General features: G+C 38.4%; 1 protein-coding gene and 1 long non-coding RNA gene across 4 annotated transcripts in view; one reads left to right on the top strand and one right to left on the bottom strand.

Annotated features, from left to right (window-relative positions):
* Positions 1–27,348, top strand: part of LOC126469971 (uncharacterized) — a 382,949-nt gene that overhangs the window by 280,237 nt on the left and 75,364 nt on the right. The gene's annotated exons all lie outside the window — the stretch shown is intronic.
* On the bottom strand, positions 1,900–26,475 carry LOC126469980 (uncharacterized). The gene is made up of 4 exons (XR_007586103.1): positions 26,277–26,475; positions 25,915–26,135; positions 20,086–20,171; positions 1,900–3,379 (listed from the first exon to the last, which is right to left on the bottom strand). It is a non-coding gene; the product is annotated as an uncharacterized LOC126469980 (long non-coding RNA).

The raw sequence follows: 27,348 nt of genomic DNA, 5'->3' as shown, positions 1-27,348 counted from the left end.
TCATCTGCACTCAAAACAAGACTGTCAGTACCTATAGCTATGGTAATGTGTCACTAGTTGGTTTTTATACAACATTTCTAATTACACATATCACATCAGAAAATAATAAAATGTATTGTGAGGGGGAAATGATATAAATTCCCATTGGACAATATAACTTGAAAAATTTAGAAAAATTTACTTACACAAAAAAATCCTATATTCACATTAAAGCTGATGAAATTTTAAATAAAGTTATTATTGAGAGTGATGTGAAATAATATATGGACATAAAGGATAGCATTGAAGTGTATTAGAATGCAACAACTAATTTATTGAAGCCAATGAAAAAACTATTGGCAATTATGGGCCTAAAATTATTCCATTCTATTCCAAAATAAATTTTAATTTGGCTGATGGAATGCATGTAAACAGAGTGGCCACTTTTATAGAAAAACTAATATTATTGTTTCATTGAAACCCAATACAGAATTTGGTGCACCATTATTTCACAACCCACATTATTCCGTACATATGCCAATTTTTGATTCTATACACAATTTAGAAATAGCTGTAACAGAAGAAAATGAAAATCTGATTGACTTCCATGGTGATTATGTAACAGTTGTTTTAGAAATGTCTTAGTAAATTTTATCCTTTATAAATGAATAAGATTGAGACCCACCAATTTTACTCATTCCCTGTAGATGAGAAGACTAAAAATAATTTAAATATTCGTAGTAAGGAGACAGAGATTTATATTCATATTGGTGATGGTTAAAGTCATCTTAATGGTGCAAAGTTGTATAGGAGCTTCAGTATTAGTGGAGCTGATGGTACAGATTATCCAACATATGATGAAAAATTCAATAAAAAATTGATTGATGGCTATGTGGCAAAGCTATTCCATGTTATCACCATAAAGAAAGGTAACATTATTTTGTCTAGGATGGACTACCCTTTCTTTTCTTCATCTGTTCTTATCCAGTTGACTTCATCTCTAGCCCATGAGTTGACCATGGAAGGTCATATCCTCAATAATGGGAAGATAAAGAGTACGAAAAATGAACTACTCTTTCCACTAGATTTGTTTGGTGGGTTCCTTAAAGACTGCAAGGAAGTTATGTGGGAAGGAGCTTTGGCTGTACTTTTTCCCTGGAGTTCTAGTGCAAACAGTACCATTCTTTGATGGTCTGACTGAAATCAAGCTGGAGTTGAAATAAAAGATACACCTCCTTAGGAAGGTGAAAATGTTGTGGAATCAATGGAAATTCGTGTTTCTGTAGTCAGGTACAAGCCAGAGTATTCACTCGAGTTGCAACAAGAAAGAGTAAAAAATCCAAAAATTCTATTTTCGTTCTTTTAATCATGAACCACCGAAATTGCAGGATTAAGTGCAAAAAGAAATTTTGAATAAATATCACCAGTTACCATAATTCTGAAGAATTTGATATGCATTATTTTAGGTTTGTGATTTTTCAAACTAATCGAAAAAATAATCAGCTGACTGATTCTTCTTTATTTGATCATGTTAAATTACAGAATATCTCTATAAAGAATGCTAAAAATGAAGTTTCTACTCAAGTAATGTGGAATGTAGGTCAACCAAATCATTTTCTAAATGCTTATGATGTTTTCCAAGATTTTAAGTAAGTCACACAACTAAACAGCAATGTCGATGTAAATCCATTCATTTTCATAGAGAATTATCCTATTTTTGATACAGATATGTCTAGGAGAATGAATGTGTTAGCTATCCAAGAAACTAGTATGAAATTATGTTTCACATTAAGTGATAAAATTTCTAATCATACTATCATTTATAAAATAATGTGTGGCAAGAAAAATATAACATTTGATACTCAACACAGGATATTAACTGAAAATCATTAAATCAATACAAAAATTATCTTCTATTTTTTGGTTATTGAGTGAGAAACTTGTAAAAATACTATATAAAATTTTATATAATCTTTAATTACATTTGCAAATCACAATATTCACAAGAGTTTTTGATAAACAAATATAATTATCACAATAAATGTATAATAATAAATCACCAATATCTTTCTGATAGTTCTCAAATTCTTTTAAAGTTACAAAAAAGAAAAAAAATTGATTTTTCTCGTGTTCACAAATATCTATAATACATTCTTTATAATTAAAAACAAATTCCTGATCTTCATACCAATTATCATCACTATAATTTAGTATATATTCAGTACTCTGTGTTCCTTGCTTTTAAAATATTCTATAATTAAAGATGGTTTAAAAATGGTTTTGTAAATATTAGTTTTGACTTTTTTCTCTCTTGGTTTGTTAAAAATATTTTTCCCTCATTAAAAATATTTTAGTCAAACTTAAATTCTTATCATATGTTAGTCATATTCTGTGGTTTAATTTATAAGAAAAGGTTTTATTACATTTTTAAAAAGTAAGAATATTTTTAGAATTTTTTAAAAAATTTTATCCCTTTACTCACAAATCTAAATTTTTTCTCATGCTTGAGATTTTATTTTTATTTTATTTTATTTCTTTTATAATCAGTTAAAATATGTAATTATTTTGATTTCCTTTTCAGTCATTACATTTGGTTAAATTTGATGAATAAATTATATCGGGACTGAGGAGGTGATTGGGAATCAGCTTCAGCAGATGGAGATGGCTGGTATTCACAGGCATGGGGTAGATTCAGCCATTTCCATCTACTGGGTGCATTCAAAATATATCCAACACTGGAAATGGAAATGAGCGTATGGCATCAGTGGCCGGGAGTTCCCAGTCGAGAAGTTTGACTGCCAACTGCAAGTCTTATTGAGTGCAATGCCACATTGGGCGACTAGCACATCGACAGTGGGCATGAAATGATGATGAGGACAGCACAACACCCAGTCTCTGGGGGGAGAAAATCTCCCTCCCCAGCCGGTCACCAAACCCGGGCCCCTGTGTGTGGCAATCCAACGTGCTGACTGTTCAGCTATTGGGCCGGATATGTCCAATACTTTGATGTTGATAATGTTAATTAAGGTATCAGACTTGATGGCATCATTTTGGAACATTAATTATCGTAATATTGGCTACCACTTTTAACTTTGATGACATTCCAACACACATAATTACCATAAAGGAGTGGAAGAACAAATGTTTTCCACCCCTTGCAGAATGTGCCATGACATTATAAAATGCTAGTGAAACAGTTACACACTGTAACATCAATTTTATGTCATAAATTACGTTAAAATTAACCACCATTTTGCAGACTATGCCATAATGTCATTAATTTCTACACATAGTGTAACATCAAAATGTCATTCCTCATAAACACTGGTAATGTTTGCCGCCGTTTTTGAGAAGAATGACTCTGCTGATACTGATGGGTCTCTCACTACAGCATACAGACCTGGAATGATGAAACTCAAGTAATTGGAATAATAATGAAATTAATTTTTATTACTATTGAATATACCATGTAGCACTGCACGGTCAGGATGAATGGCTCCCACGGGGAGGGGAAGGGGGGGGGGGGGGGGGTAAGGGGCAAGACAATACTGATCATACACATAGAATCTGCTTAAAAATAAGTACAGGCATATCCCTAGTTGGGAATAGATCAAAAAGTCAAATATGACCCAGGTGTGTCTGACATCATTGCAGGTTATGATCTCTGGATAAATAAATGGCTACTACTACTACTACTATTACTACTACTAGCACAACTATTTCTGCTACTGAATCATCCTGAAAGCCATGGACCAAGGGTGTCAAGGAGGGGCAATATTTCTTGATCCCCAAAAAGCAACTGACCATGTTGAATAATGCTTTTTGTGCAGCCACAGGGCATCGTGTTACGACTCAAACTGTGCACAATAGGCTGCATGATGCACAATTTCACTCCCGACGTTTAGGGCAAGGTCCATCTTTGCAACCATGACATCATGCAGCGCAATACAGATGGGCCCAACAACATGCTGAATGGACCGTTCAGGATTGGCATCACATTCTCTTCACCAATGAGTGTTGCATATGAATTCAACCAGACAACCATCAGAGATGTGTTTGGAGGCAACCTCATCAGGCTGAACGCCTTAGACACACTGCCCAGCGAGTGCAGCAAGGTGGAGGTTCAATGATATTTTGGGTGGCATTATGTGGGGCCGACGTATGCTGCTGGTGGTAATGGAAGACATCGTAATGGCTGTACGATACATGAATGCCATACTCCGACCGATAGTGCAACCATATTGGCACCATATTGGTGAGGCATTCATCTTCAGGGATGACAATTTGCGCCCCCACATCGTCCACATCTTGTGAATGACTTCCTTCCTGATAATGACATCGATCCACTAGAGTGGCCAGCATGTTCTCCAGACATGAACCCTGTCGAAAATGCCTGGGATAGATTGAAAAGGGCTGTTTATGGACAATGTGAGCCACCAACCACTCTGAGGGATCTACGTCGAATCGCCATTGAGGAGTGGGACAATCTGGACAAACAGTGCCTTGATGAACTTGTGGATAGTATGCCACGATGAATACAGGCATGCATCAATGAAAGAGGGTGTGCTACTGGGTATTAGAGGTACCGGTGTGTACAGCAATCTGGACAACCATCTGTGAAGATCTCGCTGTATGGTCGTACAACACATAATATGTGGTTTTCGTGAGCAATGAAAAGGGTGGAAATGATGTTTATGTTGATCTCTATTCCAATTTTCTGTACAGTTTCCAGAACTCTCAGAACCAAGATGATGCAAGACTTTTTTAGATCTGTGTATAAGTAGAAATGGAAGCAAAATGTAGACAGACTGCAACAAGGCATGTATATCAGCTCAGGAAGCGATGGAGTGAAGATGCCAAAGCTAGAACATGTTCCTGGAGCCTAATTGGTGAATGTAAATGATACACAGGCAGAAAAAAGATAAAAACAGAGAAGGATTAGTTGTATGTAGGGCAAAATGCCATTTGGAACATACTAAAATTCCTCATTCTTTACTCATCCAGTAAATCCCTACAGACTGTGGGATGTTAACAAATTAACTCTATTTGGTCTTCCATTAGCAGCAGTGGAAATTGTCTTAGTTTTGCTTGAAGGCTCTGTGCCCGGCTGTGGTGGCCGAGCAGTTCTAGGCGCTTTATTCTGGAACTGTGCGACCGCTACGGTCGCAGGTTCGAATGCTGCCTCGGGCATGAATGTGTGTGTAGAACCTTAGGTTAGTTAGGTTTAAGTAGTTCTAAGTTCTAGGGGACTCATGACCTCAGATGTTAAGTACCATAGTCCATAAAGCCATTTGAAGTCTCTGTACTACACGCCATCTAAAAATTCTGCCACTGAATAAAAGTAGAGATCTACTAACAACTTAGGGATTTATAAAACAATGAAAATGAGAAAATAATTTTCATTTTAAGTGGGAGACCATGGTACATGTCTATAGCACTTTTCATAATGGATATTTTAAACATTGTTGTCTACAGTGGCTGGACATGGGGTTTGCCTTTTGGCTGGTATAATGTTCATGACATTAAAGTTTTTTATCTCTTTTAAATTCTCCCTCATACATTTAAATGTTTCTAGAATAAAAATACAGGGGAGAGAGCAAAAACTACTGAAAGAGTGGCCTGCAGGAATCTGTTTGTCACGCTTGATGCACTGTTCTTACAGTTCGTTTTTGGCTCAGGAAGATGAGTTGTGTTACACCACACTGTGACCCCATACTGTAGAATGCTGTGGAACTGGATAAAGTACGCAACTCCAACAGTGTGGAAGCTTGCTTTGTGTAAAAGTAAATGTAGGCTGTGGCATACTTTCTTAAGTGTCACATTTGATTTTGTTATGTGAGTCTGCCATTTGAAATCATGTTGAAGCCACACGCCTAAAAATTTTGCTTCCAGTGAGAGTGTAATTCTACTGGCGTTTGTGTCACAAAGGTGTTGGGTGCTACCCTATTTAAACAAAAGCATAGAAAAGTTATTTTGGATGGATTTATTCTTATCTTATTTGCTTCAAAACGGTCATTTAGCTGATAGGTGGCTTTATTTATGTTTGCTTGTAGTTGTCTTGGGCCATTTGCTCCAAGAAAGATATGAGCGTCATCTGTAAATTAGGTATTTATTTGTGATTCAATGCTGAGATTTATGTCATTTATTTCAGAAGGAAAACAATAGGCTCAAGAATGGATCCTTGGGAGACTCCACATATTATTCCTGCCTCTGAAAAATATGTTCCAGTACTATCATTTAGTTCATGTGTTAGTACTACTTTCCGTTTCCAATTTGTGAAGTACTTTTGAGCTTTTCCCACAGGATTCTGTGGTCCAAGATGTAAAAAGCTTTGCTAAACTCTAAGAAAATATTAGCAGCATTTTGCTTTATGCTCATTGCTTCTAAGGCATTTTGTAAAAAATTATAGATGGCATTAATAATGGATTTATTTTTCTGGAAACCATACTGGATATCAGTGAGGATTTTCTTCTTGTCCAGGAATTTCATTAATCTCTTAGACATGAATCTTTCAGTGAGTTTGCCAAAAGCTGATAATAAAAAGAAAAGTCTATAATTTCCTAAATTAGCTTTGTCACCTTTTTTGTGAACAGCTGTCATTTTTGTAGCTTCAGGACAGCCAGCAAAGCTTCCTGTTGAATAGGATGAGTTGATTATTTCTGCAAGGAGTGTTGCAGTGTTTATAATATATTCCTTTATGATGAAGTCTAGAATCCCCTCAGTTCCCAAGGACTTTTTTGAAGATTTTTGCTATATGACTGATTTCATTCAGGGTAGTATCAAAGAGATAAACAGAGTGGAGGTAAGAATTTACTTTGCTCTGTTGATTGTTTTTGCTGTCTTCTCATTATTGATTGTTATATTTTTTGTGTTGTTTGCATAGTGCTGCCTGAAGAGATTTTCAGTCTGCTGGGGGTCAGTAACTACTTGTTGTCACAGTTCAGGGTGATATTTTCCTTTCTACTATTTCCTCTCTACGCTATTACTTTCTTTGTTGCCCTTGAAAGATATCACTTCTGTTACCACACACTTCTTATTCACAGAATTAAACACATCACTTTTGTTGTTGAGAGGTAAGGCTTTTGAGATGTCATACTTCAGATTTAATTTTATACCTATGGTTTTTAAACTCTTGTAAGTAATAAATTTCTTTCTCACTCTGTTGAGGCTAGGCCATGAGTAGTGTGAAACCTTCTTCCATGTTCACTTATATCCACGAATGTTGCATTCTTAAATTGGAGGAGATATTTTGAACCTCTTTGATTGCTTTTTGTACTTCTTGATTTATAGAGTACCATTTTGGTAACCCATGGCAATAAGCCATCTTTGTTCTTTTGTATTGTTTGTTCATTGCTATATCATGTGCTCCAATGAGGAAAACATAAAAATCATTTGTGTTCAGCACCAATAATTTTCCATGGCTGACTTCAGTCACAACTTTCAAATTGGTGTTTCAAAAAGCCGTTGAATTCATAAACACTTCTGTTGCTTAATCCAGTGACTATTCCTCATCCTTAACTATCCATAAAAAATAAATTTTAGCTGTGCTTGTTAAAAGAAGTTTACATGTTCCAAATATACTATTGTGGTGTGTTACATTTTCTCTTGTACTAGTGTCCCCAATCACTTTTCCCATGAGGTTCAACAACATCCCAGTTTGATTACTGGAGGTCGGCACCTTTTTATTGTTCACAGTCACTTTTGTCCATTTTCTTTTTACAGTGCAGTTAGCCTATCTCCTTTGCTCAGTCCTTTTTATCTCCAGATGGTTCATTAGTAACTTTACCAATACAGGTCTTAACTAAAAGTACTTCATATGGATTTTCGTGCACAAAATTTACACTGTTCACACGATCTATCACTATGTGAATACTGTGTTTGTTTGAAAGTTTAATCCACTTATTTGCAGGGTATATGATTTCTTGTGCATATCTCGGCGTGTTTTTATGTGGCATCAGTTAATGATTTCATGATTTAAGTTGATTTATTTCCATACGTTGTGTACTGATTATGAATTGCATACTAGATAAGCATTCCTTCAGTCTCATAGTTTAGACATTACATTTTTGTCATGCTTTTTTACCACTGAAATTAAAGCTTTCTTTTCCACTTGCCACCATGTTTGCAAACAACTTAATTCCTAAACAGAGAATAAGGGTGATCTGGAAATACATTCAGATGGCTCATTCCCAGTACAGCTTAGAAGAACATATAAAAACAGGTAACAGCACTCCTAGATTCAGAATGATAGGTTCTTTTTTAAGGGAGGAAAGATGAATTGCTTGGAAAGGTTAGTCCAGGAAATGAGGGACCACTGTAAGAACCTTCTGTTTGGATTTTCCTTGCTTTCCTAGAGAGCGTTGCGGATTCTCCGTGAGCGCACTGCTAGCACACCCGATGGGAGGAGGCGCTGTGTGCCGTGCCGAGGGCGGATAGAGGAGTTGGACGAGTGTTTGGTCCTGGACAACCGTTCTGCAGCGGAACGTTCGGTCCCTCTATGCTAAGTCTGGATGGGCTCAAAAACCTGGGGCGTGAGGACACAAGAGACCGTAAATCTGTGGACAATGTTTGGTTTCCGTTCATGGACTGGGGAAGCTATGAAGTCCATCTGCGGCTGCCAGTAACCTCCACAAGGTGGTGTCATCAATTAAAGTAAGATTTTGCATCTAGTTAGTGCAATGGTCGTCGTCTGGCAGGGCCAATCTCCCAGTGTTGTGGGAGCTATTAATAACTGTGCGGCAAAGTTTCTCTGATTTGAGTTTGTGATCGGAAATTACTGCCCTCTTCCATGATCGTGCATTTGAAAGCCATGCTGACTTGCTTAAGGTGGGCGTCAAAAAGAAAAAGAAAAGGAAAAAAAAGAAAAAAAGGAAAGGAAAAGGAAGAAAAAGAAAAAAAGGGGAAAAAAGGAAAAGAAGAAAGAAAAGGAAATAAGTAAAAAAGGAAAAGAAGAAAAAAGGAAAACAGGAAAAGGAAATGGAAAACGAAAACGCCGCTGTTATTGTGTACGTATTCTTGTGTTAAGGAGCTTGGTCCCCGTGGCATTTAAGTGCTCTATTTAGTTATATTTAAGGTATTGCTAGAGGTTCTATTTGGTAACACACCTATCCACGACTGATGTCGGTTGCTTGGTCTGTCTGAAATGTTGGGTCTATTGGGCAGAGACCGTTGTTGACTTGCTCTCCTCAGTCCCGAATTACTGTGTTGATACTATTGCGGTAGTTCTGCCGGAATCTCATTTGCAGAAGTTATCTGTTCTTGTGAATACAAATATAGCTACCTTTGGCTCTGTAATTTTCATCCGCTTGCCAGCAAGCTTTGGGTAATAATTCAAAATCGCCAACCGGTCTTCGTCCAACTTAGTGGTTCGTGTTAGACGAGTTCCGTTTCCAGTTCGGGTAAATGTTTCCACCTCCTGGTGGAGCCATCCTCTTTCCTGAGCCGCGCTGGGGTAAGAGTTGCTTCTATTGCCTCTCAATGTTCCAGGAGAATGAAGTAAGAGGTTAATTATCCACTCCACCGTTATGCCCAAGAAAGGCGAATTAGAGTAGTTGTGGATAAGGATTGTACACTATTAAGATATTTCTAGGTTTGGAGAAATTGCTGTTTGGTAAAATTTAGCCTTCTGTGTCGGTAGTCCAGCGTATCAACGATCCAACATTGTTATAGAACTGAAAGACTTGGTTTTGATGCATTTGCTGAGAGGTGACTTAATTATTTGCTATTGACGTTAATTGCTTTAGATGAACTTTCTTTAATCTGTGGTTATAATTCTTAATGACTGATCGTCCTTAACGGTGTAACACTTAATGTACGTCTGATTGTCCCATATGTCACATACCGACTTCATTCGGAGACTGAAAAGGTGATCCTTGCTCTAGTTCTATGGGACCTTATTAACTGTTGATCCTTATCGTTTATGGTCTTAAATATGTTTATTTAAAGGAGTAATCATTGATTCCTAGTGTTTATTAAGTAATTCTTAAGTTATATACCAAATATTACGAGTGCATATAGTCTCTCATTGTCACACTTGCGGGTTCTGTGGTTTGCACTGACGGGTGTGATAATAAATGCAATATCTCAAGTGAAGCGTTCGGGCGAATTAATCCTTTCCCTTATCATTACCTTTAAAGATAACTAATTGTTTGTCGTTTGTTATTGAAATTGGTTGGGAGAATAGTTTATTGATAGACCCCGTATAAACACTATATCAGTATGGAATAGAGAGCCCTCCCTATCGAAGAATATTTGCGGTGCCTGTACAGTGGTGTTCGTGGTGCTACACCGCAGCTGTTGCATATGGTATGGCAAACTAGTATTTGATGGACAGGACACGAGGTGTACACTGTGCTGCAGTCTAAAATCGGCCTGTCACCTCATGATGATAAAAGGGCCATTTGTGATGACGGGACTGAAACTCTCCCATACTCACACTACCCACCTGTAGCGAGAGAAGGGGTGGGGGACTCTGATTGAATGAGAAGGAGAGAATGAGAGAGAGAGAGACAGAGAGAGAGAAGCGTGTTATGTGTGACTTAAAGCATTAGCTACCTGCGATCGTTGACAGAAAACCTCTCCATACCACAGTCATCAGGGGACTTCCAACTTATGTGTGATGAAAGATGTCCATCGGTGGAAAATGTGTTTCAGTACCTCCTCTAGACGAACGAAGATGTAAGTGATGTAGCCCATTTCTCTGCTACATCTTGGGCTTAAATCGAGTCTCCAGTATGGGGGAGGAGTGCAAGCCTCATACATCTACTGTAAGCAGGCAGTGCAGGCAAGAGAAACTTGTGTTTTGAACTTCCATGAGCTCCTGCTAGCCGGTTTCATTTTCCAAACTGAAGTAAAAGGTCCCCCTGTGATGTGCCAGCTCCAGATTATCAGTCATTTTTGAAAAATCACAATGAGAATAGCGCTACAAAACAGACAGTGAGAGCACAGCTCAGCAACAAAGCAAACGAACACATGACAATGCAGTCAAGACCGGCTAATGGTAGCCGCACAGTTGGCAACAAACATCTGCAGATCACTACGTCACGAAGTCTCCTGACTGCTGCTGACTATTACCAATCATGTCAATTTATAGTTCCCACATAGTAAAGAATCGTTTATAATCAAAACTGCGCTCGAAAACCAAATATACACAGGGAAAGACGTAACAGCATCCAAAAGAGTATCTTCTAACAGGGTTGCCAACAGGAAAAATCTTCGTGTAGTATATGTTTCTCGAATGGGAGTCGAATGATAACATCTGGTGTGTGAAAACAGCAAAACATGGGTTTGATGCACACCGAAAGATCTTTAAGTAGGTTTTTGAAAAAATTCCAATGTACAATTCAATTATTTTTGCTACCATTTACAAGCAAGTGTCTTAATGTGTAACGCTTATTGATCCAACGTCTATTGTCCTCACTTTTTGTCTTCAGGAACTGTGCTTCTGTACTATCTGTATTAAGTTCGATACAACCTCCAACTGTCGTTGGCCTTTCACAACATCATCTGTCTATTATTTCCTGTTCTACCAAGCGAATGTGTTTCAACCTTCACATCACAGATTCTACATCTACATTCATACTCCATAAACCAATATGAAGTGAATGGCAAAGGGTATATCCCCTTGTACCAGTCGTTAGAACTTTCTCCTGTTCCAGTCAAGTATGGAACATGGCAATAAATGTTGCTTAAATATCACTATATGCATTGTAATTAATCTAATCTTGTCTTCACTATCTCTATAGGAGCAATACGTAGGTTGTTGTAATATATTCCTAAATTCATTACTGACAGTTGGTTCTAAAAACTATCTAAGTAGGTTTTCAGGGAATAGTTCACATTTATCTTCAAATGCCTGTCACTTCAGTTCTTTCAACGTCTTCGTTACACTTTCCCACAGGTTGGACAATCCTGTGAATATTTGTGCTGTACAATGGAAATGCCATGTGGCTAGGGCCTCCCGTCGGGTAGACCATTCGCCTGGTGCAAGTCTTTCGAGTTGACGTCCCTTCGGCAACTTGCGCCTCGATGGGGATGAAATGATGATGATGTGGACAACACAACACCCAGTCCCTGAGCGGAGAAACTCTCAGACCCAGCCAGGAGTAGAACCCGGGCCGTTAGGTATGACATTCCGTCGCGCTGACCACTCAGCTACCAGTGGCGGACATTTGTGCAGTCATTATTTGTATCCATTCAATATCCCCTGTGAGTCCAATGTAGTATGGGCACCGCACTCTTCAGCAGTATTCCAGGATGGGCTGCACAAGTAATTTGAATCCATTCTCCTTTGCAGATTGACTGAAATTCCCTAGCATTGTACCAAACAATCGCAGTCTGCCACCTGCTTTACCTATGACTGAGACTATGTGATCGCCCAATTTACTATTCCTCCAAACTGTTACACCCAGGTATCTGTATGAGTTGGCCAATTCCTGCAGTGATTCAGTTATATTATAACCATATCATAACATGCGTTTTCGTTTAGTGAAGTGTATAATTTTACATTCATGGCCATTTAAAGCAAGTTGCCAATCTCTGCACTACTTTGAAATCTCATCAAGATTTGACTGAAGCAGCTTCTTTTAGACAGTACTTCACTACAGATAGCTGCATCATCTGAGAAAAGTCTCGTGTTGGTACTAATATTGTTCACAAGATCATTAATATAAATGCATCATAAACAACAATGGTCCCAACACACTTCGCTGCAGCAGACCCAAACTCATTTCTGCATCTGTCGATTCTGTAGAAGAATTCCTATCCTCATGATGGGTTAAAGGTGATGGGTAGGGATTACTAACAGCTGTATATTTAATAATAATAATAAATAAATAAAAGAAATAAAAATCAAAAATAAGTTATAACTGTTCAGCATGTAGCCATATTTACAAATTAATTTGCGGTATGAATGTAAAACGGTTCGTTCCACATTATTATGATTTATCGTGCAAATGATCCATGGAACATGAAACTACGTGTAAGACGCTGATAGATAGCTACCTAGGAACGTGTTCCTTTTTAACCAGTGCAAAAATGAGAAATTTTTGACCGAGAAAAGTAAATGTTCAGTTTAAGAAATGAAAAAAGATTTTCATTACTATCGGCACTATTTCAGTGACAACAGATTTTGCTTCTTTTCGCTTTTAATTACTGTAAACAGCGCGTAAAATTTCTGCAGCTTCCAATTTTTGCATCACGAGTGAAAAATACGGACAAAATACTTTAATTAAAATGAAGATGCAAACAGATGCGTCAGAGTCCAGCTATGGAAGTGCAGTAACACTTGGATATGAAAACAATGTAATGTATACTCCATATCAGATGAGAAAATACGGTCAGGATCCATACCATTGAAATATAACACATAAAAGATTTATGTTTACGACTACAGAGGAAAATCTAAAGCGAATGAACGAAGAAGTATTATGTCTCAAATATTTACACTCCTGGAAATGGAAAAAAGAGCACATTGACACCGGTGTGTCAGACCCACTATACTTGCTCCGGACACTGCGAGAGGGCTGTACAAGCAATGATCACACGCACGGCACAGCGGACACACCAGGAACCGCGGTGTTGGCCGTCGAATGGCGCTAGCTGCGCAGCATTTGTGCACCGCCGCCGTCAGTGTCAGCCAGTTTGCTGTGGCATATGGAGCTCCATCGCAGTCTTTAACACTGGTAGCATGCCGCGACAGCATGGACGTGAACTGTATGTGCAGTTGACGGACTTTGAGCGAGGGCGTATAGTGGGCATGCGGGAGGCCGGGTGGACGTACCGCCGCATTGCTCAACACGTGGGGCGTGAGGTCTCCACAGTACATCGATGTTGTCGCCAGTGGTCGGCGGAAGGTGCACGTGCCCGTCGACTTGGGACCGGACCGCAGCGACGCACGGATGCACGCCAAGACCGTAGGATCCTACGCAGTGCCGTAGGGGACCGCACCGCCACTTCCCAGCAAATTAGGGACACTGTTGCTCCTGGGGTATCGGCGAGGACCATTCGCAACCGTCTCCATGAAGCTGGGCTACGGTCCCGCACACCGTTAGGCCGTCTTCCGCTCACGCCCCAACATCGTGCAGCCCGCCTCCAGTGGTGTCGCGACAGGCGTGAATGGAGGGACGAATGGAGACGTGTCGTCTTCAGCGATGAGAGTCGCTTCTGCCTTGGTGCCAATGATGGTCGTATGCGTGTTTGGCGCCGTGCAGGTGAGCGCCACAATCAGGACTGCATACGACCGAGGCACACAGGGCCAACACCCGGCATCATGGTGCGGGGAGCGATCTCCTACACTGGCCGTACACCACTGGTGATCGTCGAGGGGACACTGAATAGTGCACGGTACATCCAAACCGTCATCGAACCCATCATTCTACCATTCCTAGACCGGCAAGGGAACTTGCTGTTCCAACAGGACAATGCACGTCCGCATGTATCCCGTGCCACCTAACATGCTCTAGAAGGTGTAAGTCAACTACCCTGGCCAGCAAGATCTCCAGATCTGTCCCCCATTGAGCATGTTTGGGACTGGATGAAGCGTCGTCTCACGTGGTCTGCACGTCCAGCACGAACGCTGGTCCAACTGAGGTGCCAGGTGAAAATGGCATGGCAAGCCGTTCCACAGGACTACATCCAGCATCTCTACGATCGTCTCCATGGGAGAATAGCAACCTGCATTGCTGCGAAAGGTGGATATACACTGTACTAGTGCCGACATTGTGCATGCTCTGTTGCCTGTGTCTATGTGCCTGTGGTTCTGTCAGTGTGATCATGTGATGTATCTGACCCCAGGAATGTGTCAATAAAGTTTCCCCTTCCTGGGACAATGAATTCACGGTGTTCTTATTTCAATTTCCAGGAGTGTATTTAACAGCTCCAGTAGTGACTTAATGTTTTGGAAGAAGATTTCTGTCATGTGGATTTTCGCAACCATTGCCATGGTCTTATAAAAATACAGAACAACACCAGATTAGAAAATGAGGAGTTCTATGACAAGTACGCCAGTCTGAAACAGCCATAACATATGCTTGGAAGAAATGACGAAATTCGATTGCCGAAGACTATAAAACCCAAGGACGTATACCAGTACCGAGAGTCAAACGAAGCGAATCCGCTTAAACAAGATGAATAAAGCTTGTGCCCAAAATGGGTAGTACTTTCACTAAGCGACAATCGTGGTAGCAGTGCACAAAGCTTCTGAATAATATTCTAGAAAAGAAATATACAGTGACTTCAGTTTTAAAACAAGGTTCACATAATTCCATAGTTCAAAAGTGACGTGCCGCGCGGAGTGGCCAAGCGATTAGAGGCGCCATGTCACTGACTGAGCGGCCCCTCCCGCCTGAGATTCGAGTCCTCCCTCAGGCATGGGTGTGTGTTGTTCCTGGTATAGGTTAGTTTAAGTTAGTTTAAGTAGTGTGTAAGTCTAGGGACCGATGACCTCTACAGTTTGGTCCCTTATGAACTAACACACATTTGAACAAAAGTTACATTAATGAAAAGACCAAACACTGCAGTGAAACCTACAGTCTAGTAGTCATTGCCGGAACAAACGACAGCTATAAAGAAGAGAAACCGTACCTATTTCGAAAATCTGTTCATAAAGTAAAACTAAACATAGTTCACACGAAATTATTATTTTTTGCAATCCCATACAGATACGACATTCAAAGCAAAAACCACTTTGTTTGTAAATTTAACAGCCAAATAATAAAAGCAACAGCTCAGCATGATCATGGTACAGTAATTGACTTAAACATATTCCTCATTGGAAATGACTATACAAGGGGCAGGCTGCAAATTGTATTAAAAGGAAAAATAGCTTTATGTAACAGTCTGAAAGCACAACTGATGAGTGAGACAGAGAAAAATTCATTATTAGGAGCAACAAACATACCTATGGCAGACAAAATTGTTATACAAGTTTATCTGAGAATAATCAGCTGGACAATGATATCCTCACAGTAGAAATGATGAAACCAAACCAAAATCCAAATTCTGTTCAGGAAGAAGACGTCCAGGAAGTCCAGGAAGAAGAAACAACATCACTGCAAATTAATCCAACAGACAAACCCAGAGATGAAGAGCAGTAACAAATAGCTATTACCTAATGAGACTGAGCTGAATTGTAACACATCACCAATAGAAATGGAGACATAAATAAAATCGCAGAACTCTCTGCAGAAGAAGAGCATATGTTACTGGAAGAAAGTCCAAAAAACAAAAACAAAAAATCTGATGAGGAGCAGCAAGCAGCAGTTGCACAAAGGAAGAAAGAAAAGCCACCTGAAACAGTGCCTACTAGAACTTTAATATGAAAAACAACGACATCTCAACATTTGCCCTGTGATTTCTTATGGTATAGCCAGAGAAAGAAAAAAATTGGAAGTTAAATATTAGAGGCAACATATATGACAATGATAATCAAATAAAGACTAAGAACTATATCATTAAGGAAAAAGAAATAAAGTTCAGAATTCTGCATAAAAATATGCAATATATGAGCAATAAAGAATTAGAAGTACTTACAAATGAAACACGCCCAGACATAATGTGTATAAGTGTACATGGATTTGAAAAGAATGAAATATGCAGATTTGCTGTAAAAGATTATGTTCCTCTAATTACCCCTGCAGATCGGAATATAAAGGTGGAGGAGTAGCAATATTTGTTAAAATAGAATCATGACAGCAGTATGCATGATACATAAAAAAATTTACCCAGAAGTAAAGATAGAGATTTTGAAACTACAGGCATTGTGCATAATGAGTTAAGCATATTCTGTGTGCACTGATCATCAAGCAGCAAAACAATATTTTCCTTAAAAAACTTTCCACTCTACTAGAAAAAAAGAAAGATTGTGTAATATGTGATGATTTTAATATTGATATGGAAAGAGAAACACAGAGAAGGAAAAACTTTGAGGAGATGCTAATACAGTACAACATGAAGGCAACTGTAACGGAACTTACATGTGTAACTTTGGAAACTGAGTCAGTTATTGATAATATTTTCAGTAATACAGACAGCAATGAACATACAACAAAGGTTCTACAAACAGGATTTTCTTATCATTTTCAATAGCTAAGTGAATTAGATGGAAATCTAAGCTCACAAAAGGAAAGAAAAACGTAGAAAGAGGTATTAGGCTATTTGACCGATGAAACATCAACATAGTTAATCGCAATATTGAGAAAAGAACACTTTGCAGATGTTCCTCAAGCTCAGGGAACAGATGAAACATACAACGATTTTCAAGAAACCATAACACATACTCTTCAGTATAGCATTTCCAAAAACCAAGAGGAAAAGAAAAATCCTTTAAAACAAGCACTGGATCACAAAAGAAATAATAGAACAGAAGGCTACCCTAAGCATGACGAAACAGAGGGAAAGTATTGAAATGTACAAAAAGCACCAATAGAAGTACAGGCAGTTGATAAGATAAGAATGAGCTAAATCAGATAAGGAGATTATTTCAAAATCAACAAACAAGATGAAAACAGACTGGGAAAAAACTTAAATCTGAAAGCCACGGCAAAAAGCACAGTGTAAACTAACGAAATAGAAAGTACGAATTTCAGTTAAGAAATCATTACATACAAAACAGAAATTGTCAACATCCTGAATAATAATGACATAGATGCTGTAGAAAATCTAAAGCCTACATGCAATAACCAAGGAACTAATCAGTTCACAGTAACACGTAAGCCAAGCCACTCTATGTTCCTGAAGCCAGCATTTAAAGAGGAAGTGACAAAGGTTATTAAAAAGGTTAAGGGGAAAAACGTCTGCTGAATATGATGATGCGTCAAATTACCTAATCAAACAAGTGGTAGCACAAATAATTACACCACTGTTGGATATTGTCAATTGCTCATTTCAAGAAGGAATACTTCCCAATCAACTTAAAATAGTGAAGGCAATACTTGTATAAAAATGTAAAAGATGATTATCTTAAAATTGCAGATCAGTATCCTTAGAAACAGGCTTCTCCAAAATATTAGAAATACTCATGCTCAACAGACTAACTGCTTATCTAGAAAAGCATAATACACTAACTCCAGAAAGCACAGATACCAGAAAGGGAAGTAAATGAAAACAGCAACTGAATCTTTCATAAAATTTATTGTACAGGCCTTAGACGACCTCATGATAATGTCTGGGGTTTTACTTGACGTATCCAAAGCGTTGAACACAATCATTCAGTCCTGGTAAAGAACCTAGAGAATACTGATATTCGTCGACAAGCAACAGATTGAATAACATTTTATCTCTGTAACAGGAGGCAATATGTAAACATTAACAACTGAAACAGATCAGGTGATGGTGTATCTCAAGTATCTGTTATAGGTCCTATTATTTTCAATTTATTTGTAAATAATGTACAAACATTGTTGTTGTTGTTGTTGTGGTCTTCAGTCTAGAGACTGGTTTGATGCAGCTCTCCATGCTACTCTATCCTGTCCATGCTTCTTCATCTTCCACTACCTACTGCAACCTACATCCTTCTGAATCTGCTTCGTGTATTCATCTCTTGGTCTCCCTCCACGATTTTTACCCTCCATACTACCCTCCAATACTAAATTGGTGATCCCCTGATGCCGCAGAACATGTCCTACCAACCGATTCCTTCTTCTAGTCAATTTGTGCTACAAATTTCTCTTCTCCCCAATTCTATTCAATACCTCCTCATTAGTTATGTGATCTACCCATCTAATCTTCAGCATTCTTCTGTAGCACCACATTTCGAAAGCTTCTCTTCTCGTCTAAACTATTTATCGTCCACGTTTCACTTCCATACATGATTACACTCCATACAAATACTTTCAGAAACGACTTACTAACACTTAAATCTATACTTGATGTTAGCAAACCTATCTTCTTCAGAAATGCTTTCCTTGCCATTGCCAGTCAACATTTTATATCCCCTCTACTTCGACCATCATCAGTTATTTTGCTCCCCAAATAGCTAAATTCATTTACTATTTTAAGTGTCTCATTTCCTAATCTAATTCCCTCAGCATCCACCAATTTAATTCGACTACATTCCATTATCCTCATTTTGCTTTTGTTGATGTTCATCTTATATCCTCCTTTCAAGACGCTGCCTATTCCGTTCAACTGCTCTTCCAGGTCCTTTGCTGTCTCTGACAAAATTACTATGTCACTTTTTATTTCTTCTCCGTGGATTTTAATTCCTACTTCGAATATTTCTTTCGTTTCCTTCACTGCTTGCTCAATACACAGATTGAATAATATCGGGGATAAGCTACAACCCTGTCTCACTCCGTTCCCAACCACTGCTTCCCTTTTATGCCCCTCGACTCTTATAACTGCCATCTGGTTTCTGTACAAATTGTAAATAGCCTTTCGCTCCCTGTATTTTACCCCAGCCACCTTCAGAATTTGAAAGAGAGTATTCTACTCAACATTATCAAAAGGTTTCTCTAAGTCTACAAATGCTAGAAACGTAGGTTTGCCTTTCCTTAATCTATCTTGTAAGATAAGTCGTTGGGTCAGTATTGCCTGACGTGTTCCAACATATCTACTATCCAAACTGAACTTCCCCAAGGTCGGCTTCTACCAGTTTTTCCATTCCTCTGAAAAGAATTCATGTTAGTATTTTGCAGCCAGGACTTATTAAACTGAGAGTTCGGTAATTTTCACATCTGTCAACACCTGCTTTCTTTGGGATTGGAATTATTCTTCTTGAAGTCTGGGGGTATTTCGCTTGTATCATGCATTTTGCTCAGCAGAAGGTGAGTTTTGTCAGGGCTGGCTCTCCCAAGGCTATCAGTAGTTCTAATGGAATGCTGTCTACTCCCGGGGCCTTGTTTCGACTTAAGTCTTTCAGTGCTCTGTCAAACGCTTCATGCAATGTCATATCTCCCATTTCCTCTTCATCTACATCCTCTTCCATTTCCATAATATTGTCCCGAAGTACATTGCCCTTGTATAGACCCTCTATATACTCCTTCCACCTTTCTACTTTCACTTGTTTGCTTAGAACTGGGTTTCCATCTGAGCTCTTGATATTCATACAAGTGGTTCTCTTTTCTCCAAATGTCTCTTTAATTTTCCTGTATGCAGTATCTATCTTACCTGTTGTCGATTGGCAAGAGAGCCAACCCGGTTTTGAGAGGAAGCCGAAAGGCATGCGTTTTAGCTCACGCAGGCTGGCGTGAGGTCTGGAACAGGACAAGGAAATTAGACTAGCAAAAAAGGACGTAGCTGTGGAATACTTAAGTTTAAACCATAAATGGTGAACATCGCTCTTGATGGTACATTATTCATAATCTCAATAGTAACTGGCAATGGCGCCTTGCTAGGTCGTAGCAAATGACGTAGCTGAAGGCTATGCTAACTATCGTCTCAGCAAATAAGAGCGTATTTTGTCAGTGAACCATCGCTAGCAAAGTCGGTTGTACCACTGGGGCGAGTGCTAGGAAGCCTCTCTAGACCTGCCGTGTGGCGGCTCTCGGTCTGCAATCACTGATAGTGGCGACACGCGGGTCCGACGTATACTAACGGACCGCGGCCGATTTAACGGCTACCACCTAGCAAGTGTGGTGTCTGGTGGTGACACCACATTACCCCTAGTGATATATGCCTCTACATCCTTACAAACACATGAAAATAAAAATAAGATCTGTGTGCAGATGATATGGCTATGCTAAATCTTTCCAACAACTTCGAGGCGTTTGAGAAAAACACTTTCATATCAGCCAATAAAGCAGCACAATGGTTCTTGGACAATGCGTTAATTATTAATCTGAAAAAAAAAAACGGTGTGCATGGTTTTCAACACTAAACAAAAGGAAGAACACATAGACACATCGCTGACTCTATTTCAATGGTTCAGAAACTAACATGCTGTGTTGGGTTGATTTCGTATTTATACTTCTTTAATACCAAAAATGCAATGTATTTGTTGCTGCAACTCAAAGATCTGACCAAAATGTGTATTTTTTGTTGTTGTTGGTTTCGTTTCCTAAAGTGCCGAGGTGTTCTGTGCCAATGTATAAAACATTTATCATTCAAAAGACTGAAAAGTTTCCTTGATCTGAGGGAAAGTATACTGTCACTTGAAACAGAAAAAGTGTCTTTCCACCTGAGAAAAATTGTTTTCTTTACTGAGTTATCTGAGAAAAAGCCAGGAATTTATTTTTCCTTGTCTACATATAATTCCTGAAAGACAAATTTCCTATATTAGTGCTATAGCAATTCTTATATTTAAATCTGCAATAAAGATGCTTTCTCATTAGATACACATTTCTTACTCATTATGGATTTATACAATTAGTAGTGTAACAGAAAAAAGAGAATTTATAATGAAATATGTAGAGAACGAAAATGGAAGCTCTTTGATTTATTCAATTGGTCATCCATGAACTTTGATCAATATACTTGGTTCAAAAATGTAAAACTGCATTAGTGAAATTGTCAGCAATTTCTAACTTCTGTCAGAAAAACAATCACACTACATTAGATGTAAACAGTGCAGTGTCATTGAAGTAAACATAGCAGCAGTTTATATACATCAAGTTATTACATAAATTAGCATTTCATTTAGCTTGACTAAGTAATTTTCCAACAGACTTCAACACTATTATCATTTTTCTTCAAAACATCACATTGTTACTACATACAGTATCATATTTCTAGGTAGTTTTTCAGTAGGTTACATCATATTACTTGTGTGAGTCGTTACAACAAAACACAACGCTCTTGCACATTTTCAAACTTTACCATTTATCAGTGCCTCTTATTCCACTTGCTTCTCTCCATACAAATATGTTCATTGAATAATTACATTCACTAAAAGGAGCTACTATGAAGATAGGGTCGCTAACCGTTGCTGTCTCAAGTATACTATTTAATATTCCCTTCAGTTTGTCATGTAATATCCCTCTCTGTGCTCTGTCAACTCATTACCATACACCTTACCATTGCATAACATGTCACTGCTTCTCATACTTCAGTATGTCACTAGTTACACATCAAAATTCCTGCTTTGCTTATTCACAAGAAATGACTCTACTGATTGACACTCAACATCAACAAACCAAACTACTGACAAGACCTTACCTTCTATTACACAACAGGCAAAAAACTTATATAAATAAACATTTAACTTTTGTTGTGCCTGAAAGGCAAATCCATGACATTTTGTTCTCAGTACACTTTACTGAAAACAACAATATTTTCTTTTTAATGCAATGTTCTTTAACTTGGCCCAAAAGGCTTATAACATGGCACATACTCACAAAAATATGAACATTTGAACTTAACACCACATCAAACTAAATCAATGACTTTCTCAATACCATATAACCAACCATGCAGTTGGAACTAAATTACACATACTCTAAAGATCTTCCATTATGTTTGATATTTATATTTCCTCATTACTTTCTGACAATTAGTATTTTCTTATACTTACCTCTTACTTTACATTTCATATTTACCAGAAATACATAAATTATTATTGATATACAAATTTCATTGTTACAGAGGATCACAATATATCACAGGACACTTCATTATAAACTTTATCAGAGCTGGTTCACTTTCCCATTCTCTTATCTTCTATCAAAATGCATTAATATACAATGCTTTTAACTTAAAAGCACATTAAAATTCTGACAATTGACATAATGCATTCATATTTACGTTTGTGGATAGTAGGAGGTAACTGCCTTTTTCTTCTTACAAACTAAGGGTGGGATAGAGAACAGAGTGATTCTAGAAAGGACATACAGAATCAACCATTTCTTGGCAGCACTACATGCCAAATAGCGTTCTCATTAAAGTGTAATGAACACCCTACTAACTGGTGGACTCACTATGAAGCTGATCATCATCTATTTTTGCCCCTTGATGTTTAATTTCAACCTCATACTTCAAACATTTGCAAATGAAAACTTCATAAAAAACAATAGTTATCTATTTTTTTGTTTTGTTTTCGCAGCTTCAGCTCAATCTTGTAGCTATCCCCAACACTCACGATTTGTTCAAGTGAGATATGGCAGAAGCGTCCCTTGTTCTGAGTTATTGCGGCTCAGAAATGTAATGGTTCTACAAAAACAGCTTTTATCAAAAAATTTATGATAAAATCAGCCTTTGTCAATTGACAAGGACTATTTTTGTGTGAAAGCAGGCAACAATGCAACCTTAATGTTCATTGTCACCTTCATAGGACTTGTTGAATTCATTCTATTTTTTCACAAGTGACAGTTCTGTGTTAGTGATTAGATTAGATTAGATTTTCTCGTTCCATAGATCCTTGCCGAGGAGATCCTCGTGGATGTAGAACATGTGTTTTTTTTAAGCTCAAACAACAATACTCATAGTATGAATATGTACAATACATCATTTGTTTCTATTAAAAAATTCGTCAATGGAGTAGAAGGAGTTGGCCACTAATAAGTCTTTCAGGCTCCTTTTAAACTAATCTTTATTTGTAATTAATTTTTTTATGTTTGCTGGTAAATTATTGAAGATGAGCGTTCCTGAGTAGTGGACCCCTTTTTGAACTAAAGTAAGTGCTTTTAAGTCCTTGTGCAGATCATTTTTGTTCCTGGTATTGTATGTATGAACTGAATTGTTTGTTGGAAAAAGAGATATTATTTAATACAAATTTCATTAAGGAGTAAATATACTGAGAGGCAGTAGTTAGTATACCCAGTTCTTTGAAGAGATTTCTACAGGACGTCCGTGAATTTACTCCACAAATAATATGTATTACACGCTTTTGGACTCTGAAAACTTTTGTTTTACTTGAAGAGTTACCCCAAAATATTATACCATATGACATTATGGAATGAAAGTAGGGAGAGCATGCAAGCTTTCTCATTTTTATGTCGCCTATGTCTGCTAACACTCGAATTGCAAATATAGATTTGTTAATGCGTTTCTGCAGTTCTGTGGTGTGCTCCTCCCAACTGAATTTATTATCAAGTTGTAATCCAAGGAATTTAAGGCTGTCAACCTCTTCTATCTGCTCTTCTTCATACTTTATGCATATGCTGGGTGGAAAACTCTTACATGTTCTGAATTGCATATAGTGAGTCCTTTCGAAGTTTAATGTCAGTGAGTTGGCTTTAAACTATTTATTAATATCCATGAAAATATCATTAGCAGATCTTTCTAGAACTACACTCGACATACTATTTATTGCAATACTTGTGTCATCTGCAAACAAAACGAACTCTGCTTCTGGCAGTGTAACTGATGAGAGATCATTAATGTACACAAGAAAAAGCAATGGCCCTAAGATGGATCCTTGAGGGACACCACATGTAATTTCTTCCCATTCTGATGATGACTGATGACTTAATTCACTAGCACCTTGCACTGACACCCTTTGTTTCCTGTTAGCGAGGTATGACTTGAACCATTTTGCGGCACTGCCCGTGACACCACAGAATTCTAATTTATTTAAAAGGATGTTGTGGTTCACACAATCGTATGCCTTTGACAAATCACAGAAAATACCTGATGCTTGTAACTTGTTATTTAATGAATTAAGTACATTTTCAATGTAGGTGTAAATAGCCTTCTGGCAGTTTCTGATTACTTTCTGTTAAACATTGTTTAAATGGAGGCTGTATGCTAAAATCTGACTCCTGTTCATCTGTTTTCTCAAACTGAGTGTGTCTGCCAATCTCTCTTAAAACTAGTTTTCTTTCTCCCTTCCCTATCGTAAAAAAGGCATCCCTCTGACACCCGTGAGCACTGGTATTTTACTACTTGTGACAGTGTCCCCCCTTAAGTTTTCTGCAATCAACCCGGACAGTTTTCCCTTTCCTATTGAGGTGAAGGCCATGCCTAGTGTAGTCCCACCTATCAATAGCATCCACAGGAATCAAACCAATATGGGATCCTATATCCGTCCTAAGCAGCCACTCCAACTCCAAGTTCACTCTCCCTACAGAAGAGTTCAAATGAGGCCGATCATGGTGTCTCAAGACGACACAAATCCAACACTCGTATGCTTCGTTGCTGATGCTATCTTCACCAGGTCACTCTCTATGGAATATTCAGAGTCTCTGTCAATGCTATTTCCAGGACCACCCACTATAACCACGACATCCTCCTTTGTGAAATCCTTGCATAGAGAACCTACATCCTCTGTTACCTGACCCAGATCTGCACTAGGCTTGAAAAAGTTTCTGACCTGGTACTCTGGACCTACATTTTCCTGCAGTAGTTGGCCAACACATCTACCATGGGAACTACCTAACAACAGAACTTTCTTTCTCTTTACAAATTTCCCTACCTTTTTCAAGTCCTTGAAAGCTTGTTGTGCCCTTTCTACAGCTTCAACTACATGAGGCTCATCCAATTCTGACTGAGGCAACAGGTCAAATCTATTTTCAAGATTTATGACAAAGCTGTCTCATGCTCTCCTTTGCCTGTTCCCCCTATTACCTGTTGCCACTTCCCACCTCTGTTCACCTTTCTCCCTCTTTAACCTGTCCAGATCCTCCCTTGCCTTGTCTAGGTCAGCTTGAAGAGCTGCAATTTTCCCTTCCTGTTCCAATATTTTCCTATCTCTACTGCAGATCCTACAATACCACTGGTGAGCCTCATCTATGTCCCCATTTCCCACGCCACTACATTCGCCCCAATGAAAGAAACCACAGCACCTATCACACCATACCACAGAACTAACGATCCTACGGCATGTCACACACTTCTCACTCATGCTAAAAACAGAAAGGGCATAAACTGATTTAAGTACTGACTAAAACGTAAACGAAGGACCCTAGAAACTATTCAAGCAGATATAAATAAATTGAGAGAGTACTGAATAAAAAAACTGGTAATTACGTATAAGTTTAAGTCACTATTTACTTATGATACGCGCGCGTGAAATTAAGCCTAAAATCCGTGCTATAGGCGCGAGAAGGAAAATAAACTTCTTACCCCGTTTAATCTTGTTTAACACTTCACTAACACTTCCACTAATGTGACAACACTTATATTATATTTATAACACCTGCAAACATTTAAAAATAGCTTAATAACAACACTTTTTATAATTATTTAGAGCAGCAAATACTCGAAGAGTCCGCGTCGGCGCAATGTGTGTGTGTGTTGTACTCGCCTGTTCTGCTGCAGGAATTCCAAAGACTGTGTTCAATAGCCTAAACAGCAGAAACGTCAAGAAAGAATCAAAAAGGTAATGAAGAAGAAAAATCTGATAGGCGAGGAACACATGAATTCCTTGGTTAAAGTGTTATCGTGAAATAATGTGTTGGAGAAGACTTCCAGTAACCACTGCTTACATTCTTTATTTCCACCAGTCAATTTTTCCATCTGCTTTTCATGACGGGTAGCTATGTAGGTGACTTGATCTCCACTCCCTTGGGTTGCTGATGCAAAAGATTGCAGTGGTTTCGAACGACAACAACCGAACAAAGCAACAGCTTTTCTCATAGCTGTATAGAAAGTAGTCAAAAATGCACAATACTCCTATTTGGCTGGTCTTATCACTCTTGATAACGTGAAACAAAGAAGGTCGCGCACAAGTGTGTGAAGAGGGAAAAAGTTGTGATGACGGCACCGGCTCACTTTCCAGTATCCCTTTTAGATACAAAGTTTCTTTTTATTATAAAGTCCGAGAGATTCGTGATGCTACTGCAACAGAGTTACCTGTTTCTAGAGAGGTATTGGTGGCTTTTCACAGAATCTCTCAAGGTCGACTATGCACTTTCTAAGAGCTTCTAATCACAAACAACAGTGCGCCAACTGATATTACAGGCAGTCTATATAAAAGACCTTGTTCAGTTCTGGGGTACTCGGAGACCTTGTTGAACATCGCATATAGTTATTTAAACCAAGGGTTTCTCATTACTCATTCCCCAAGAATTTATCCAATACGTATCTGCCTGAAACCCTGTGAAGAAAATGCACAAAGTTTTTCTCGGCGAATATCATATTAACGTGCCCTAAAAAACTCTACTTGGAAGTGTTCAGTACCTTCAGTAAATCATTTGGATATCCCCGGATGACACTAGTTCTATCTGTGACGGTTTAGAGAAGCAGATGCCTGCTGCTATTATCCGTTAATCATAAGAATAAACCTGATGTAAACATTGCACTATGTATTCTTCCGCGTTTGCTGGAACATCATTGAATTTCAGTTTCACGTTGGACTGCAGCCAAGCTTTCTCGAGTACTGTCAAGTACGATACACAACCACAGGTGGACGCACAAGCGGCCAAAGACACTGCTAGCTAGGGCATAGCCACCTATGGTAAACTAACATACGCAAACAGCGACAAACGTCGGTAAGCCACTGCATATCAGCAACACTGACTGGCAACTACCAGCTGCTATTAGAGCCGACCAACAGGC

Source organism: Schistocerca serialis, chromosome 3 (genome assembly GCF_023864345.2).
Source record: "Schistocerca serialis cubense isolate TAMUIC-IGC-003099 chromosome 3, iqSchSeri2.2, whole genome shotgun sequence".
In the NCBI taxonomy this organism is placed as follows: Eukaryota; Metazoa; Arthropoda; class Insecta; order Orthoptera; family Acrididae; genus Schistocerca; species Schistocerca serialis.
This window is presented reverse-complemented; position numbering and strand designations above follow the sequence as displayed.